The sequence below is a fragment of the Oncorhynchus mykiss genome, chromosome 22 (assembly GCF_057628025.1).
Source record: "Oncorhynchus mykiss isolate SJ-2025 chromosome 22, ASM5762802v1, whole genome shotgun sequence".
Lineage (NCBI taxonomy): Eukaryota > Metazoa > Chordata > Actinopteri > Salmoniformes > Salmonidae > Oncorhynchus > Oncorhynchus mykiss.
In genome coordinates, this window is record NC_143043.1 from 16,293,744 (window position 1) to 16,313,048 (window position 19,305).

Consider the following 19,305-nt stretch of genomic DNA (forward strand, 5'->3'; position numbering starts at 1 on the left):
GACTAGTGGCTTGTGTGGATATTTTAGTATGGTGATTAGCCAGAGTCTAAACTACCTGTGTTCAGGGCTTAATTTGTAAATTGGGAGGTGCCAGAACAAAAAGTGAGGACGAGAAAGGTGTGGCCTGGGAAATGCTCTGTGGTACCGGAAAGTGTGAGATATATATTTTTGGACTTTATAATAAAGCATTGCAGGGCATGTCATCACATTTGTGTAGTGGCATAGAGCAACTTACAGAAGTTGCACACATGAGGGAACATTTTTCGTAGCCAAGGGTCTGGGAAAAAAATGTGGTCTTTTAGAAATGTATTCCATGTAATTCTACATCATTTTAAAAATATATAAAACATATATTTTATGAAACATTGAACTTGGCCTTACTGCTATTAGCCCTTAGAAACACATTGAATAACCAATTCATACATAGAAAAAACAAGTCAAAAATGTGTTTTGTTTCAAAAGTTTCTGTGCTATATCTGAGAGATATAAGAAATTATTATGTAAAACATTTTTTTCTCTCCATATTTAACCAATTTATTTTGGCACTAAACTACTTCCAAAACAGGGAACATCGTGTTTGTGAGAGCCTCATCTTATAGGCCAAACAGTTCAGACACCATAGACGCTTTCGTGAGAAGACCGATTTTAGGCATGTCTCATGGTCGGACAAACGCCGCTGTAGCTCGGCCACCTTCCACCGCAGATGCGGAAGGCTGACGTAGGCGGTGGATTGAGACGCAGCCCACGCAAAACAAAAAAAAAACATATCTCTAGCTTAAATAGACAGATTTTGATGGGGATTTTTTTAATTATGCTAATTACATTTCCACGGGGGCGCGGACATCAACTATAGGGGTTTTTAATACCTCACAAACGATCGAAATGACAGGCTACCTTGACACTGACAAACTGAGATCAATAAAAAAACGACTTTGTCTTAAATCCATCAATATCCTAGGCCTAGATGTGTGGAGACACACATATTGTAAGGTACAATATGAGGAGGAAATTATAGTCCTAAAAGCTAAAAGCTTTCCAGTTTCACTGACTCACCCAATTATGTGCAGCTCACTCGCCAGAGCTGGTCGATGCTCGTGTCAAAATCCTACCTCATTCTTTTGTTTTACCTTGTAAAATAATATTCGCTCAATAGGCCTATTTAGAAGTTGAATATGTTGGTAGCCTACAGCAGACAGATTAGAGTCTTCTCTTTTCAGCAGGAGCCATTTGATTTCCAACCTGTGTTTTCTCTCGATTCTATTTGAAATATGATGAAAGTCCTGTTTTGTCTGTATGCTGTTCACTGACAGATTTGCCACATGTTCCCGACGGTAGGCTATGCCTTGTTATTGGACTACACACAATCAAATGAAATAAAACTGTATTCATTCAGCACATTTCAGGCATGGAATGCAACGTTAATGTGCGTCACAAAAAAAGTATATCATAATAATATCAATATTTACTACACAGCAAACTTAAGAAGATAAAAAACTAAAGAATAACAATAAAAACTGAATTCTAAAATGTACCCTAAGGAAAATCAAAGCTAAAAATGTGTGTTAAGATCTCTTTTAAATATGTCCATAGTTTTGGCCCCCCTCAGTTTTTCTGGCAGGCTTTTTCCAGAGGCATAATAAGTAAAGGCTGCCTCTCCATGCCTCTTGGTCCTAGGCAATCCCTTTAAAAAAAAAAAGAAGCTATTGATCCTCTGTGGCTAAATTATAGGCCTACTCGTGGTGTAACAGGCCTAGGCTATTCTGAATTATTTCATTTCTTTCTGACAGACAGCATTCATTCTATAACTTTGGGAAATGTATTTCAATTTATCAGGGGTGCTCCAGCACCTCCAGCACTCTTCCCGAGGAAATGAATTATGAAGTGCTGCGGGTAGGCTATCAGCAAACTGGCCAAATCAAATGTTATGCTGCTGTGGCAGTACTGTTGCTATTTAAACTAGGTAGCTTGCTACACACACTCGACCACTGACCGCATTTAAAACCATGCATGTTTGGATACCGGGGTACAGGGCAGACTGGGAGAAAGGCACAATGGGCGCATGTGAGCTCCCTACCGAAGCAGTCTAACGGACAGGGTAGGGGTGGCGAACATGATGACCTCACGACCACTTGGGGGTTAGTGGGTTCAGAACACCAACCACAAAAAAGCGTATACAAAAAAAATATAAGGTGAGCTCCAAAAGTATTGGGACAGTGACACATTTTGTGTTGTTTTGTCTCTGTACTCCAGCACTTTGGATTTGTAATGATACAATGACTATAAGGTTAAAGTGCTGACTGTCAACTTTAATTTGAGGGTATTTTCATTCATAGGCATGAAACAGGCATGAAACAGTTAGAAGTTACAGTACTTTTTGTACATAGACCACACATTTTAAGGGAACAAAATTGTTGGGACAAATTCACTTAGATATGTATTAAAGTAGTCAAAAGTTTAGTATTTGGTCCCATATACCTAGAATGCAATGATTAGATCAAGCTTGTGACTCTACAAAGTTGTTGGATGCATTTGCTGTTTGTTTTGGTGATGTTTCCGATGATAATGAACGCTAAATAATATATTGTGTCAATTTGGAGTGACTTTTACTATCAATAAGAATATAATATGTTTCTAAACACTTCTACGTTCATGTGGTTGCTACCATAAATACAGATAGTCCTGAATGAATTGTGAATTAATAAAGTGAGAAAGTTACAGACGCACAAATATCAAACCCCCAAGATATGCAAGAGTCTTAACATTACAATAACAGGGGAGGTTAGCATTTTTTTGCGTGGGGTATGATAATTGTGCATCTGTAACTTTCTCACTCGTCATTGTTCACGATTCAATCAGGATTATCCATAATCATGGTAGTAGCATCCACATTAATGTAGAAGTGTTCAGAAACACATTCTATTCTTATTTACAATAACAGTGACTCCAAATGACACAATACATCATTTACCATTAATTTTTATTGGGCACAAAATAATCTGAAACACAACTGAAACAAACAACAAACGCACCCAACAAGTTTGTAGAGTCACAAGCTTGACGTAGTCATTGTGTGCTATGAATATGGGATCAAATACTATACTTTTGACTACTTTAATACACATAAGTGTATTTGTCCTAATACTTTTGGACCCTTAAAATTGAGGGACTATGTAAAAAAAAAAGTGCTCTAATTTCTAAACGGGTCACACAATGTGGATGAAAATACCCCCCAAATAATTAAGATGACAGTCTGCACTTTAACCTCATATTCATTGTATCATTTCAAATCCAAATTGCTGGAGTACAGAGCCAAACAACAAAAGGGTGTCACTGTCACTGTCACTAGACGAGTGGGTGGGGAAAAGGGGTAGGTGCTTGGGCACAGGTAGACCCCTATCTGTGCACGTGCCTGGCCCACTGTGCCCCAGCCTGATGCTAAAATACGTTTTTATGACTGACTTGTTGGCAAGTCCTATATTAGATCATTTCATAATGTTTGTTAGCCTCTGACGGAAGCTTAGCCAAATGTACTCTAAAGTGCAAATTAACATTCTCTACAGTGTTTGCCACAATCGAGCCATGAGCCATGCCTAACCCTACCACATCTTTAGGTTGTAGCTCTGTGCCATATATCTACCGTGTGTAATGCCCATCCCTACTGTTAGCAGATCCAGTCGTGGCTTGTCTCAGTCTCAGTGTTGGCCTGATCCCCCGTCTCGTCTGACTCTCCCATCCGTATTGTCTCCAACCCCAGTAATAGTTTGGTCATAACTCTCTCTCTGTCCCTCTGACATTCACCAACACTGCCGTCCCCATTGTTAACACATCCCATAGCAGGCCTTGCTAAAGGTTAGCCAGCCTAGCTTCCAGACTTTGTTCCACTCACTCCCCCTTCCGCCTTGTATTGTTAACAGCTGAGATGAGTGAGCTTGGCTGGGGAGAGAGAGAGGAAGAAACGCTGGGTAACATGATTTAGGTTCACATACTCTGTCTGGACTCTCCCAGGACCCTATGAAAGGCAACAGATTGTAAACTCTGTGTGACTCAGCCGCTGTCTGGGGATCCGTGGGGCTCTACTGCCATCTGCTGGTAGGGGCTTCCTCTTGACAACTGCATGAGGCGAATGGGAACTTAGATTTCAGTAGTGGTTCATACTCTTTAAACAAGCTGGGTCAAATGTTATTCCAAACAAACAAATGAAAACCGTGGTAATGATGAGTAACAAAGATTCTTTGTTGACTTTAACTATATTCTACATTCATTCCTCGATGAAAATGGATTCTAACGTCCGCTGTATTAGTGAAACTGTTACTGTTCACCTCCGCAACTCAACAGCCAATTGGCTTCGGATTTACATTGGTTGAAAGAACATGATGATTTAATACAGAAATAGATGAATGCAGCACAGTCGTTCCACCAATGTGGTGCTATTTGAGAAGTGAAACTTGGTGATCTTTTTTTTTGGGGGGGGGGGGGGATTTCACCTCATTTTAACATTCTGTCACAAAGAGCACATGTTCCACTTCATAAAAAACATGTTTCCCCATCTCAATAGGTTAAATATTAAAATAAAATAAAATTGTATAGTAATTGCTTATTAAGTTTCAAATAAAGTCACTGGGATTAAGGGTTGATGATTTCATCTTAAATCAGCCATCAATCCCCTCGTCACAGGGGGAGTGGAAGCTTGTTGAGTGCAACAGGGAGTGGCAATTGAATGCAAGCTTCACATGTTCTTTCTTTTTTTTACTGCCTCTACATTTCTAGCCTGTCTGTCTATGGGTAACAGGTTTGACTTGTTCTGCTCGACCCACTCAGTTTTCCACCACAAAACACCAGAAAAGGGCCCAAACGAGAACCAGATCTCGTGCTTTTACGCTAAGATCGGATTATTAGATGTTCAATGTTTCTATTTAAATAAATATTTAAAAAGGAATAGTTTAAAATGAGAGTTCAGTTCACGTAACAGCGTTCCACCTTAAAATGAGGGGCAGATGTACATGAATCACTAATCACATGAAATAGATAATCATCTTCAGAAATGACTTTGTCAAACTGTTTTGGGGTTAAGTGGGTTGAAATCTTCCTAGACGTGACAGAGGGATGCCGGAGGAACATGTCACAATGCTGAATTTTGTCACGTTAGCAAGCCTTTATTCATATCAAAAGCTTGATTGAATTATCCATGTGGTCTGTATTAAAGAGCACTTTATATAAAAGGCTTTTAAAAAATCAATATTGGTGCATAATTTCTACTCAAAATATCAAAGGGATGCAAAAGACAACCTTTTCATGGAACGACCCAGTAAACACTATTATAAACAAACACATTTGATTAAATCGTATTTGGAGGGAATCTCTAGCGAGTCTTCACAGATCCCACTACCTGTCCCGGGCCTATTTCAGACAACAGAACAGACACAAAACTATCCATCACTTCCGTGGATAAAAATGTGTCTCCTCATACAAAAGGAAGATGAAAAATGGATGAAATTCTAAGAGGGGTGAGCAGATGGATTATGAACTATAAATGTATAACAAATGAACCATGTGGGGGGGGGCGGGGGGGGGGGGGGGGGGTCTAGGACTTCTCAATCAATCACTGCTTTAACCAGGCAGCAGGCAGCGTCTCGTCGGATCTGAGACAGCAGACAGAGAGACACAGTCTCTGTCCCAAGAGGCACACTATTCCCTATGTAGTGCACTACTTTTGACCAGATCCCTATGGTCCCTAGTGAAAAGTAGGTGCCCTATCAAGGGGATAGGGTGGCATTTGGGACACAATCACTGGCAACAGACTCACGGCCCAGGAGGTAGCAGACACCAAAAAAAACACAACCGAGATAAAGAGCCATCCATCTGACCCCAGCAACCACCTGGAGTATTACAGAAGCTGTCTCGAAGAGTTGTTTGTCTTTCATGTGGTTCCTCAGTCAGTCAGTCAGTCAGTCAGTCAGTCAGTCAGTCAGTCAGTCAGTCAGTCAGTCAGTCAGTCAGTCAGTCAATCAGTCAGTCAGTCAGTCAGTCTGTCTGTCTGTCTGTCTGTCTGTCTGTCTGTCTGTCTGTCTGTCTGTCTGTCTCATCACGTCACCTTACTCAAATTCTCCTCTCTATAATCTCACATGACCTCAACACCCCCCCCCCCCCCCCCCCAAGACCCTCCAGGCCCCCACCTGCCCCACACAGACGACGATCTGACGTGTAGCCATTAAACACATTGTTAGTATGCCCGGGGCTGTCAGAGTCCAGCGAGTCACAATGGCCAACAGCGTGTCTCCATACTGCTGCTGTGCAGCCATGGGAAGGACCTATTGTCAGCGAGGATGGGGAGGCACAACTGTTGTGGTCTTGACCAGTAGGACTTTGGCTCTTTAGAAAGTCAGAGAGGTGTGGAGCAGTGTGTAATGCTGCACACACACACTTACACACACACCTACCTACACCCCCCTCGTCTCTCTTAGCTTCCTCCTGGCTCTGCTTTTATGAGAAGAACAGTGTGAGGCTGACACGGCCATTATCTCTCCATGGCTAGCATCCCCCCCAACCCCCTCACCAAGGACAACCATCTCATATCCACACAAAAGACAAATCCTCCTTCATCCGCTTCTATCTCTCTCTCGCTCTCTCGACCCTGGCAGAGCTACAGTCGTTGGTGACCTAAGCAGAAGCTAGTTGTGACACTCATGATTACAGTCTATCTACCTACCTACCTACCTACCTACCTACCTACCTACCTACCTACCTACCTACCTACCTACCTATCTATCTACCTACCTACCTACCTACCTACCTACCTACCTACCTACCTACCTACCTACCTACCTACCTACCTACCTACCTACCTACCTACCTACCTACCTACCTACCTACCTATCTACCTATCTACATATCTATCTACCTACCTCCTGTGTTGATACACATCCAGGGCTCCTGTTTTTGTTCTTGTCTCCCGCTGTCGTGGAAACCTTAACACTGGTTCCTGTCATCTCAGAAGACTCCAATAACTCTCTGGGGGTCACCGCAGGGCTCTCATAGCACCACCTTCATTATTTAACTGTCCAGGAAACTCTCCTCTCTTTTCTAATCACTTGGCTGTAGACTAGAGTCTTAACTCTAGTCTACAGTAGAGAAGCTTCCTGAATTTGTTTTCGCTTTCTCCTTTATTGAAGGAAAAAAATGAAGGAGACAAAAAACAAGAAAGCCAGGCTTTTTCAAATCTATTATAGGCTAGTATTGGCCGGGCGTCTCCAGTGTGGGGATTAAGACTCCAGACGGCATGGGCTCTGACCCCGAGGGCCGTGGAGGAGAGGGAAAGAGGGGATACATCATCTCTGTGAAAAGAAAGAGAGGGATGAAGGGATGGATGGGGGGGTGAATGTATGGGGTGGGTGTGTGTGTGTATGTGTGTGTGTGTTGCCTCAGTCCTCAGCCTCTAGAAGGTTATACATCTTAGATGCAGACACTGGAAGGGAGAGTGTGGCCATAACGTTTTGATGTGGCTCAGAATCTGACAAACAAGTTCTATAGTAGTTTGTTGTTTCAGATGTAGATGGTTTCAGGAGAACTGTAAACAGCTGTGTGACTGATGCGTCTGATGACCAGGGCTACAGTCCACAACTTTATCAAATCAGCACATTATCTGAAATACTCCAGGAATTCAGAGCAAACTAAAGTAACCTGATGGACTATGTTCCCAATTCACATGCGTATGATCTTCACTCTCCCTCTCTCTCTCGCCTTCTTTTCTCCCATTCCACCCTGGTTACACTCAGTCAGTGAGTGTTTGTGGCTGTCTTCCCTCTCCTTCTCTCGCTCTCTCTCCTTCCAGCCCACCCTGTGTTACCCAGAGTCAGTGTGGCCTTGCGGGCGTCTCTAGACAGCGTTTGTTTCCCTCTGCATTTCCTTACTGCTGTGTTTTTTTACCAGGTTCTCTTCCTGGATCCTGGCTCAAGGTCACTCCCCCCTCCTCCCCTCTAAGTATGGATGCCAGCAGCGGCGAACAGCAGAGCTGGCTGGGGCTCTTGGCAGGGAAGCCACAATCGATATCCCTGAGCTCTGGGTGCTAGCTCTCTAATATCTTCCAAATACCACCTGCCAAAATATTTATGCTATATTCAAGACAGATGCCTAAAGAAAGAGACAATAGATGGGAGAGACAGTGCTGGTGGTTTTGGGGGGTTTCTTAAAAGAGAGAACTTGAAGCTCGTATTAGTTCATGACTGATCATGTTTGTGGTTATACCAGGCTTAGGGCGCTAGCTGGCTTCAGCTCAGCTCGGTTTTACCTCCGCTCAGTTTAGCGCAAGGTTCATCGCAGAGCTCAGATATGGATCGAGAGCTTGTGGCTTCGCGTTTCACCCCGGCTAAACAGGATTTGTGAGGTGAACACTGATATTAATTAACATTTATCAACACCGAGGTGGTCTGAGTAGATGTTAGTGGTTGCTACAGGTGCAAGCCTGGAGATACAATACCCATTGCACACACGGGCTCTGTTCAGACACTGCTAGGCAGATGAGGAGATAAAACAGGAACACATTGTGATAATGATCATCCCTGGCAGGCGTTGGTTTCCCTCACGACAGGCGTCAGTGTGTGTAGGAGGTGTATTGATAGTTTGACCTCCTGACTTGATAAACTGCTCTGGTACTTCATCGCACAAAAGGAGGGACAGGAGGTTGGGGGGAGGTGTTGGGGAATAGTGGTTAACATGCAAATTAATGTGGTTATGTGTCTTGCAGGGGTAGTGGAGGTCACAATGCATGATAATTCAGTGTCAGTTTAAGCACCATTAGCTTTTAGTTTGCAGTTTGTATTATTGTGTGTGTGCTACAATGAAACACCCAGCCTTGGAGTGGACACAGTCTTCACTGCCTACACCTCAACATACAGCCAACACCTGTCTCAACCACATAAATCAGACAGACTAAATCAGACAGACATCTAAAAAGAACATCATCATCATCAGAGAGAGAGAGAGAGAGAGAGAGAGAGAGAGAGAGAGAGAGAGAGAAACTATAGAGAAGAGGGGATAGCTAGCTTGATAGCGTGGGTTGGTTCAGTAAGTTGTTTGGGGACAATCCATTTTTTATGATTTCTGTTTTATTTTATTGATGTGTACCCTGGGGAGGTAAATGCCATCATGGCTCTACTATAGATGTCTGCTTGGGGGACAATTGATTACTCTGCCATTTGATGCTGTGGCTCACGCAGAATGATGGGGGGTGGGGACAGATTCATGAGAGAATTGGAAGGGGCCTCCTTCCGTCCTCTCATCCCTCCATTCCGCTCTCCCTACTCCTTCTCCATGCTCTCATCCCTCCAACCCTACCTCCCTCCATCCCCCATCCTGCTGTATGTCTCGTTCCCCAGTAAGTGCCTCATAAAGCCCTGGGAATGTGTGGTTTTGGGTTTAATGAATTTGCCCGCCGCTCTATTGTGTTAAGAGCGATATAAATGGCTGGTGGTCGTTCTGGGGATAATAATGGTTGTCCATAAAGAATCCCGTCAGCTGTCCTCGCTGGTAATTCCTGTTGGAATGTGATTAAGGGAACATCATTCTCTTCTCTCTGAAATAATGCAGCGGACACCATCTCATTTACTAAGTAATCCCACTGAGGTCACACAGAGCAACTCTTTTTCTCTTTATATGAGCCTGCCTGAACCAACTGATGATTCACACAAAAGGTACAAGATGTACAGAGTGTTAAAAAGTAAATCCACTAAGTGGCTGACAAATGAAAAAGAATCGTCTGCATGATTATTGCATGTAGCCTCGGTCTACAGTGTAAATTGATGAGGGAGAATATTGTAGCGAGTGATAGGATTTCTCTGAATTAGCTGGTGCAGTTCAGCATGAATCACTGCAGTAATTGTCTAGAACTCTGAGGGTTAGGAAACGAATGGGTGGATAGGGAGGAGGACTGCAGGGGAGGGGGATGTTGCCAAGGCCAACCAGCTGGAGCAAGGTTTTTGGACAGTCAACACTGCCACCTCGTGGATGTACAGGAAGAAACACAACCTTAGTGATGGGAGAAAGAGAAGGCGGCTTTCTTGGTCTGAAACTGGTGTTGCAAAATTCCATAACTTTCTATCATTTCCCAGGTTTTCCGTAAATCCTGTTTGGAGGATTCAAGATCTCCTGCTTATTCCCTCGTTTTTGGGGAATCTTTCAACCGGGATTTCTGGGAAACCTGTTAATTTTGGAAAATGACCAGATTATTGCAACCCAACCTGAAAACCAGTAAACGTTGTCATATCTGAGTATGGAGCAATGTTTAATTTAGTTACTACTATATTGCACGATTGACTAAAGTTTGGCTTCGATTGATTGCAATGGAAAAAGTAAGGGCAGTCCTGGATGCTCATTCACCCAACTACACTGAACAAAAATACAAACGCAACATGAAACAATTACAAATATTTTACTGTTGCAATACATATGAGGAAATCAGTCAATTAAAATAAATAAATTAGGCCCTAATCTATGGATTTCACATGACTGGGAATACAGATATGCATCTGTTGGTTACAGATACCTTAAAAAAACAAATGGGCCTTACAATTGGCCTCAGGATTTTGTCACTGTATTTTTGTGCATTCAAATTGCCAATCGATAAAACAAGACATTTTATTTCCGCTCATGAAACATGGGACCAACACGTTACAGGTTGCATTTATATTTTGTTCAGCGTAGAAGCAGGTTGGAAAACACTGCTGTTCAGTAGCCTGTAACATATCAGCCAAACACCTGAAGCATCATCTCCTCTCAAAGAGTCAATGTAAAGGAATGTATAAGGAGTGAGGTCTATGGAGCCACTCTTATCACTACCACCTCCTAGAATCGAATTTACGATGACATCGCACAACATTTCCCTGGCTCGGTGTATTTAAACGTCATCATTTTAATCCGGTCCTAATCCCCATTCAGAAGGTGATAGACGATATATGTGACATCTACATTCGGAGAGGCAATTGCTTTCCAAAACCCTGAGTAGGACCTCAAGAATGTTACAGTATCATTACAAATCCGAAGGAGGTTCGACAGACAGCCATGTATCAACTGGAACGATGTAGCCGAGGCCAAAAAGGATTAAACTGCTCTCAAACACGTTCATGTGACAAATGAGAAACTTGAGTTTCTCTTCAAATATATACATAACCAGGTTTCCATCCAAACCTCTGTTGGTCTTTATGTCGGTTCAAAAAACATGTCTGATGGAAACAGCACATTTTTTCAGGTAAACTTGACAAATTCGACAAAAACAAAATTCGGTGGACAAGGTGGGATTTCTTTGTGTCGGTAAAATTAATTATGCAAATATTTAGATAATAACCATCATATCAAAGTAAATGTATATGTTGTGTGGTCCTCCCATTACACTAGGGAAAACATGCAGTTCATGAGGCTACAGATTAAACAAATGATGAACTTCACAAGGTGGTGGAAGTGCATGGTGATCTTGACGCTCCTTTCCAATACATATTGAGGGGCTTATTTTGGTGACATGATCGTTTGACAAAATAGAAAATCATATTTTTTCGCCCAGAATAATCTCATCATGTAGCTAGCCTACCCACACTGTTGTGAGCTGTGAGCTGTTGGCTAGAGCACACGTACCGAGACCAGAGTGCACACAAATGTTTTTGAGACAAAACCATCAGTAGAGTTGAAAATGCGATGGAAACCAATTGAACTTTTATTATTGCTGCATTCATGTGCTAGTTGGAACTAGGAAACGTTTACATTTCCGATTTGCAAACTAGTAGTCAATTATTGAGTAAGAAGTATCCTCGCTGTATAATGCTGAATCGTTTTGTTGATATATTTCAATGTTAAACAAATTACTTTAATCACCAACACTGTAATTAAAATGGCTGATGTAGTTGTGGCTATTTTCAGCGATGCAAAAACTGATGTCAAGGAAAATAAGACCTGGAGCAAGGTTCTGGGTCGAAAATGCCCCAAAGGAGACTCGTTTCCCTATTTTTATCATGGAGCATGGAGAGAGAAATCCTGACAAAGAAGGCCATAGCCAACCCCATTAAGGAGGAGGAGCTCTACCACACTCTCATACATGAAATTCATCCAAACCACTTGAGGTCAGTACAGAGAGTACATGCCCTCTGGCGTATATATATCTTCTCAGTAAGGAAGCAAGGTCAAAGCTTCTGATCAGAGGAATAATAGTCAGAGGAAAACATGTTGTGTTCAAAGAGAATAATCCGTTCAGTTTGAAGTCGCACATGGCTGACCAGAACTCCATTCCAGTTACAAATAAAGAACTACCTGAATCAGCAGAGGATAGTGTTGTGACTGAGATTCTGGCTATAGCTGGATGTAAGCTGGTGGGGAGAGTGATGAGGCGCATGATAAGATACAAGGGTCAATTTACGAACTGCTCCAAAGGAGATCGTTTTGTATGTTGAAGCAGCACCCATCATTCCTATAACACGGTCTGTAAAGATGGGCCCTCACTGGATCAAAGTATTTTATGATGGACAAGGTTCTGCGCATAGACAGGACTGGCTGACACAATCCCATGCTAGAGGGGGTCAGGAGATGGTAAAGTCCTACTACACTGGACAACATAAGGTGCATAAAGGATGTGCTGGACAACAATCCTGTCCCCGTGAGTAGGGCAGACGTATCACATATCGCTGAGATGACAGAATGTGAGACTGAGGTTGAAGAGGATAACTCCTCAGCACCCAAGGACAAAGACGGAGTGAATGAAACATTGGAGTTGGTACCTGGTGAGCCAGAGTCTACAACAGTGACCTCTCACTGTCTCATTCCAAAAAAATGCTAAAAATGAAGCTGGGAAAGTGGCTACGGAGACCAGTGACAATCATAACCCAATACAAATCTCTGAGGATAATAAGGGACCCCGAAGACGGTGCAACTCTCTGCGGAATACAAAAGAAGGCAGCCAAACATCAGTGCTGGCCTTCATTCAAATAATCCGGAATCAACAAACACCCAATCGGCCCAGGGTACCGTTAATCAGGCTAAAATGCTCTGGGACCCTCGTTCCAAGCCTAGAGGAATATTGGGAGGTCTTATGAATATTCGTAACATTATTTCTGAGAGAACAGATAGAACATTTATTGATTGACTCTAATCTTGATTTTTTTCTGTTTCTCTGAGACATGGCTGAAGAAATCTTCTTATATATCTGCCTTTAATGTCCCTGGATATTCCATATTCAGGAGGGATAGGGGAGAGGGCAGAGGGAGAGGATTGCTTATGTACATGAAAGATAACTTTAAATGCAATCGTACCATATGGAAACATGCCAATGACCTTGAATGTATGGGGCTGAATGTCTTCCTCTCCCCTCATATATCGCTCACTATTATTGGATTATATCGACTACCAACATCTGATATTTCGTTTTATGACCATCTAAATGCCATGCTTAAAGAATGTGATCATAAGAAGGAGATCATCTTCATGGGCGATTTCAATATAAACTGGGAAAACAAAACTTGCAGGAAAAAACTCAAAGAGATCACAGACTATTTCAACCTGACTCAAATAATACAAGGTCCAACCAGAGTAACACAGTCATCCCAGACTCATATTGATCTGGTGTTTACTAACAGACCTGATTGAATAACTAAGTCCAGTAACTTACTAACTGGCATATCTGACCACAATGTTACATTGGTGGTTTCAAAGCTCACTAAAAAGAGATATAAGAACCATATTAACATCCTGAATTAAAGGTTAATGGGATTCTAATTCAAGACTCCGATTTCATATTCACCTCCTTTAACCTTTTTTTTTTGTTGACTCTGTCAGGGAACTGGCTCAAAGATTTTCAACCAAGACCACAGTTCTCACTCCCATAGATAATAATAAACCAATATTCAAAATTCCTGAAATCTCAGCGTCAGCAGTGGAAAGTATTATTAGCTTCTTCAGGAGCTCTAGAACAAAATATGTATTTGGTCTTGACACTGTATTCCTAAAGAGACACAAATATTCTCTGATTGCCCCTAATCTACATCTAGTTAATATGTCCATAAAATATGGGTTCTTCCAATGCTTGGAAGTCTGCTGCAGCGATACCTGTTTTAAAACCTGGTGACCCACCACTGGTAGAAAATTACCGACCTATAAGCATTCTTCCAGTGCTATCAAAAGTAGCTGAAAGATGTGTGACTGATAATCTGACTGATCACCTCATTCAGGGCAACTCCATGCATCAAATACAATTTGGATTCAGAACTAACTATTCTATCAAAACAGCCAATTGCTATTTTCTGGAGTGCATTAAATCTAAACTGGACATAGATGGTGAAGTCGGCGCAGTCTTTTTGGATCTTAAAAAGGCCTTTGATACTGTGAATCATGAGGTCCTCCTATCCAAACTATCCTCCTTTAATGTGTCCACTGAAGTCATTAGTTGGATGTTTTCCCATCTGACAAACACAAGTCAAATGGTACGTTTGGGGGACACTCAGTTGGACTCTCTTTACTATAACATTGGGGTCCCACAAGGGTCAATATTAGGCCCCTCTCTGTTTAGCATCTATATAAATGACCTCCCACTTTCTTGCCCACAAGTTAACATGCATACAGTATGTATGCAGACGATACAATTCTGTATGTACACTCAAAATAATAGACAACTAGTTGTTAACATGTTAACTGAAGCTTTGGTACATGTTTCAAAAATGGATGACTAATTATTGCCTGCATTTAAATATTGACAAGACTGTTTATATGTACTTCTCGAAGAAATCCATTGATTCTTCCCAACGAGCTGTTCTTGTTAATGGGGATAATCTGAAAGTTGTGTCTAACTTCAGGTATCTTGGTGTCATTTTGGACTCCAACTTGACATTTAAGAAACATGTGAAGAAGGTGGTTAACACGGTCAAGTTTGGATTATCCAATGTTCGATTTATAAAGACCTTTCCTTCCTCTGGAGGCTGCCAAACTATATATGCATGCTGTGATCTTCTCACATCTGAGATATTGCCTCACATGCTGGTCACAAGCAGAAGTTACTATTCTGAAACCAATTGAATCACTCCACAAACACTAAAGATTTTTGATAACAAACCAAACAGTTACCACCATTGTCATATAACATACAAACATAATTTATTTAGTCTGGATAGCTTTAAGCAGTATGTAGATGCAAGCCTTGTCTTTAACATCCTGCATGGTCTTGCCTCTCCACCCCTATGCCGGCATATCATGCTCAAGGAAAGCACCCCCAGAACCACAAGGGCAGTAACTAGAGGGGATTGCGTTGTCCTTTTTCGACACAGTAAAATCGGCCAATCAGTCTTCTCTGCTAGAGCTACAATATACTGGAATACAATGCCCATGGACTTGAGAAGCTGCACTGATTATTTTACTTATTATATTGATTATTGAAATGTAAATTGAATACATGGCTCAACTCTATCCAAACCTGTACACTAAGTTTTCTGTGGTTCCTCATATGTAAGACGACAGTTGATGAGAGTGTTGTTGTTGTTAGAATTATATATTAGTTGATGCAATGTATTTGTATTTTGTACTGTTTTAGTGAGTATTTGTATTGTGGCTGTGTAGCAGCCCTGGGACTACGGGTTAGCTTTTGGCTAACCCCGGCACATTTACATGGATGTTGCATTATTTTAATATTGATGTTGATTATAAGCATTGTCCCCTATCAATTAATAAATAAAAGAAAATATATATACAAGTGCCGCATTGAATCAGAAAATCGTTTCCTAGAACCGACTAGTATTTTTATTCAGTACATGGGGATTTATCCGCAAAAGTAATTTTTAATGCAGTCATCACGCACAGCCTTTTATCCTCAACAACTTAATTTGATGGAAACATCTCAGGTGGGAATTTTTATTTAATTCACATGAAAATCTGTCGCCAACTGCATGGAAACCTACTTTATGATCGTAAACGCCTAGTTATCTTTATGGTACAATGTATCACGTTGCCTAAATATCTTTAAGGCTTGAAAAATATGTATTTGTTCATTAAATTAAATTGTAATTAATAGATAAATTAATTAATAACTATTAAATAGAAAAAGTGCATTGGCCTAATTGGGCCAATATTTTAGCCCGCATTCCCTCCACATCATGCCAATGTGGGCATGTATGCTGGGAAAAGGTGGGCTTAATTCATGCAAAATGAGGGCTGCCTTCAGCGGCATCATGCCCCCTCAGATTTGTCCTGTTTAAACATTATATATATATATATATACATATATATATAAAATATATATATATATATATATAAAAATATATGTATAAAATATATAAATATATAATAAATAAATATATATATATATATATATATACACACAACTCTGGAAAAAATGAGGATACCACTGCAAAATGATCCGTTTCTCTGGTTTTACAATTTATAGGGGGTAAATGTGTTTGGGGTAAAATAAAAAAAATAGTTTGATTCTATAAACTACTGACAACATTTCTCCCAAATTCCAAATAACATTTTTGCCATTTAGAGCATTTATTTGCAGAAAATGACAACTGGTGAAAATAACAAAAATTATGCAGTGTTGTCAGACCTCGAATAATGCAAAGAAAACAAGTTCATATTCATTTTTAAACAACACAATACTATTTTTTTTAACCTAGGAAGTGGAATAACCCTGATTTTTAATCACAGCTTTTGTGCGTCTTTGCATGCAGTCTTTCACATTGATATTGGGTAACTTTATATCACTCCTGCCGCAAAAATTCAAGCAGCTCGGCTTTGTTTGATGGCTTGTGACCATCCGTCTTCCTCTTGATCACATTCCAGAGGTTTTCAATGGGGTTCAGGTCTGGAGATTGGGCTGGCCACAACAGGGTCTTGATATGGTGGTCATCCATCCACACCTTGATTGACCTGGCTGTGTGGCATGGAGCATTGCCCTGATGTAAAAACAATCCTCAGAGTTGGGGAACATTGTCAGAGCAGAAAGAAGCACGTTTTCTTCCAGGACACCCTTGTGCGTGGCTTGATTCATGCGTCCTTTACAAAGACAAACCTGCCCGATTCCAGCCTTGCTGAAGCACCAACAGATCATCACCGATCCTCCACCAAATTTCACAGTGGGTGCGAGACACTGTGGCTTGTAGGCCTCTCCAGGTCTCGCACCCACATATGACATTTGGTGGACACACACCTTCGAAAGGATTTCTGACCCCTTGAATTATTCCACATGTTACGTTACAGCCTCATTCTAAAACTGATTAAATTGTTTGGTTTTTTTCCACACTCATCAATCTACACACAATACCCCATAATGACAAAGTGAAAACAGGTTTGCTAATTCATAAAAAAACAACAACTGAAATATCACATTTACATAAGTAGTCAGAACCTTTTCTCAGTTGAAGCACTTTGACAGTGAATACAGAGTTGAGTTTTCTTGGGTATGACACCACAAGCTTGGCACCCCTGAATTTGTGGAGTTTCTCCCATTATTCTCTGCAGATCTTCTCAAGCTCTGTCTGGTTGGATAGGGAGCGTTGCTGCACAACTATTGTCAGGTCTCTCCAGATGTTCAATTGGGTTCAAGTCCGGTCTCTGGCTGTGCCACTCAAGGACATTCAGAGACTTGTCCCGAAACCACTCTTGCGTTGTCTTGGCCCTGTGTTTAGGGTCGTTGTCCTGTTGGAAGGTGAACCTTTGTCTCAGTCTGAGGTCATGAACACTCTGAAGCAGGTTTTCTTCAAGGATCTCTCTGTACCTTTCTCCCATTCATCTTTGCCTCGATCCGGACTAGTCTCCCAGTCCCTGTCGCTGAAAAAGATCCCCACAGCATGATGCTGCACCACCATGGCGCCAGGTATCCTCCAGACATGGTGCTTGGCATTCAGGCTAAAGAGTACAATCTTGGTTACATCAGACCAGAGAATCTTGTTTCTCATGGTCTGAGAGTCTTCAGGTGCCTTTTGGCAAACTGCAAGCGGGCTATAATGTGCCTTTTACTGAGGAGTGATTTCTGTCTGGCCACTCTACCATAAAGGCCTGATTGGTGGAGTGCTGCAGAGATGGTTGTCCTTCTGGAAGGTTGTCCCATCTCCACAGAGGAACTATAGAGCGCTGTCAGAGTAACCATTGGGTTCTTGGTCTCCTCCCTGACCAAGGACCTTCCCCGCTGATTGCTCAGTTTGGCGAGCTCTAGGAAGAATCTTGGTGGTTCCAGACTTCTTCCATATAAGTATAATGGAGGCCACTGTGTTCTTGGGGACCATCAATGCTACAGAATTTTGTGCCTCGCCACAATCCTGTCTCGGAGCTCTATGGACAATTCATTCGACCTCATGGCTTGGTTTTTGCTCGGACATGCACTGTCAATTGTGGGACCTTAAATAGACAGGTGCATGCCTTTCCAAATCATGTCCAATCAATTTAATTTACCGCAGGTGGACTCCAATCAAGTAGAAATATCACGGCGACGCTGATGGAAGCCCGAGAGTCAGCCCCAAAAATGTATTGGGGGGGGGGGGGGGGCTCACAGGGAGTATGGCTACGCCAGGTAGGAGACCTACGCCAACTTCCTGTGCTTACCGGGGGGCTAGAGAGACCGGGCAGGCACCGTGTTATGCTGTGGTGCGCACGGTGTCTCCAGTGCGGGTGCATAGCCCGGTGCGGTACATACCAGCTCCTCGTATCGGCCGGACTAGAGTGGGCATCGAGCCAGGTAAGGTTGGGCAGGCTCGGTGCTCAAGAGCTCCAGTGCGCCTGCACAGTCCTGTCTATCCAGTACCACCTCCACACACCAGCCCTCCGTTGGCAGCTCCCCGCACCAGGCTTCCTGTGCGTGTTCTCGGCCCAGTACCACCAGTGCCAGCACCACGCATCAGGCCTACAGTGGGCCTCGCCTGTCCAGCCCTACCAGAGCCTTCCTCTTCTCCAGCGCTGCCGGAGTCTCCCGCCTATCTAGCACTGCCAGAGCCTTCCTCCTCTACAGCGCTGCCGGAGTCTCCCGCCTGTTCAGCGCAGTCAGAGCCTTCCTCCTCTCCAGCGCTGTCGGAGTCTCCCGCCTGTTTAGCGCTGCCAGAGCCTTCCGCCTCTACAGCGCTGCCGGAGTCTCCCGCCTGTTCAGAACTGCCAGTCTGCATAGAACTGCCAGTCTGCAAGGAGCTGCCAGTCTGCAAGGAGCTGCCAGTCTGCAAGGAGCTGCCAGTCTGCAAGGAGCTGCCAGTCTGCAAGGAGCCGCCAGAGCTGCCAGTCTGCAAGGAGCCGCCAGAGCTGCCAGTCTGCAAGGAGCCGCCAGAGCTGCCAGTCTGCAAGGAGCCGCCAGAGCTGCCAGTCTGC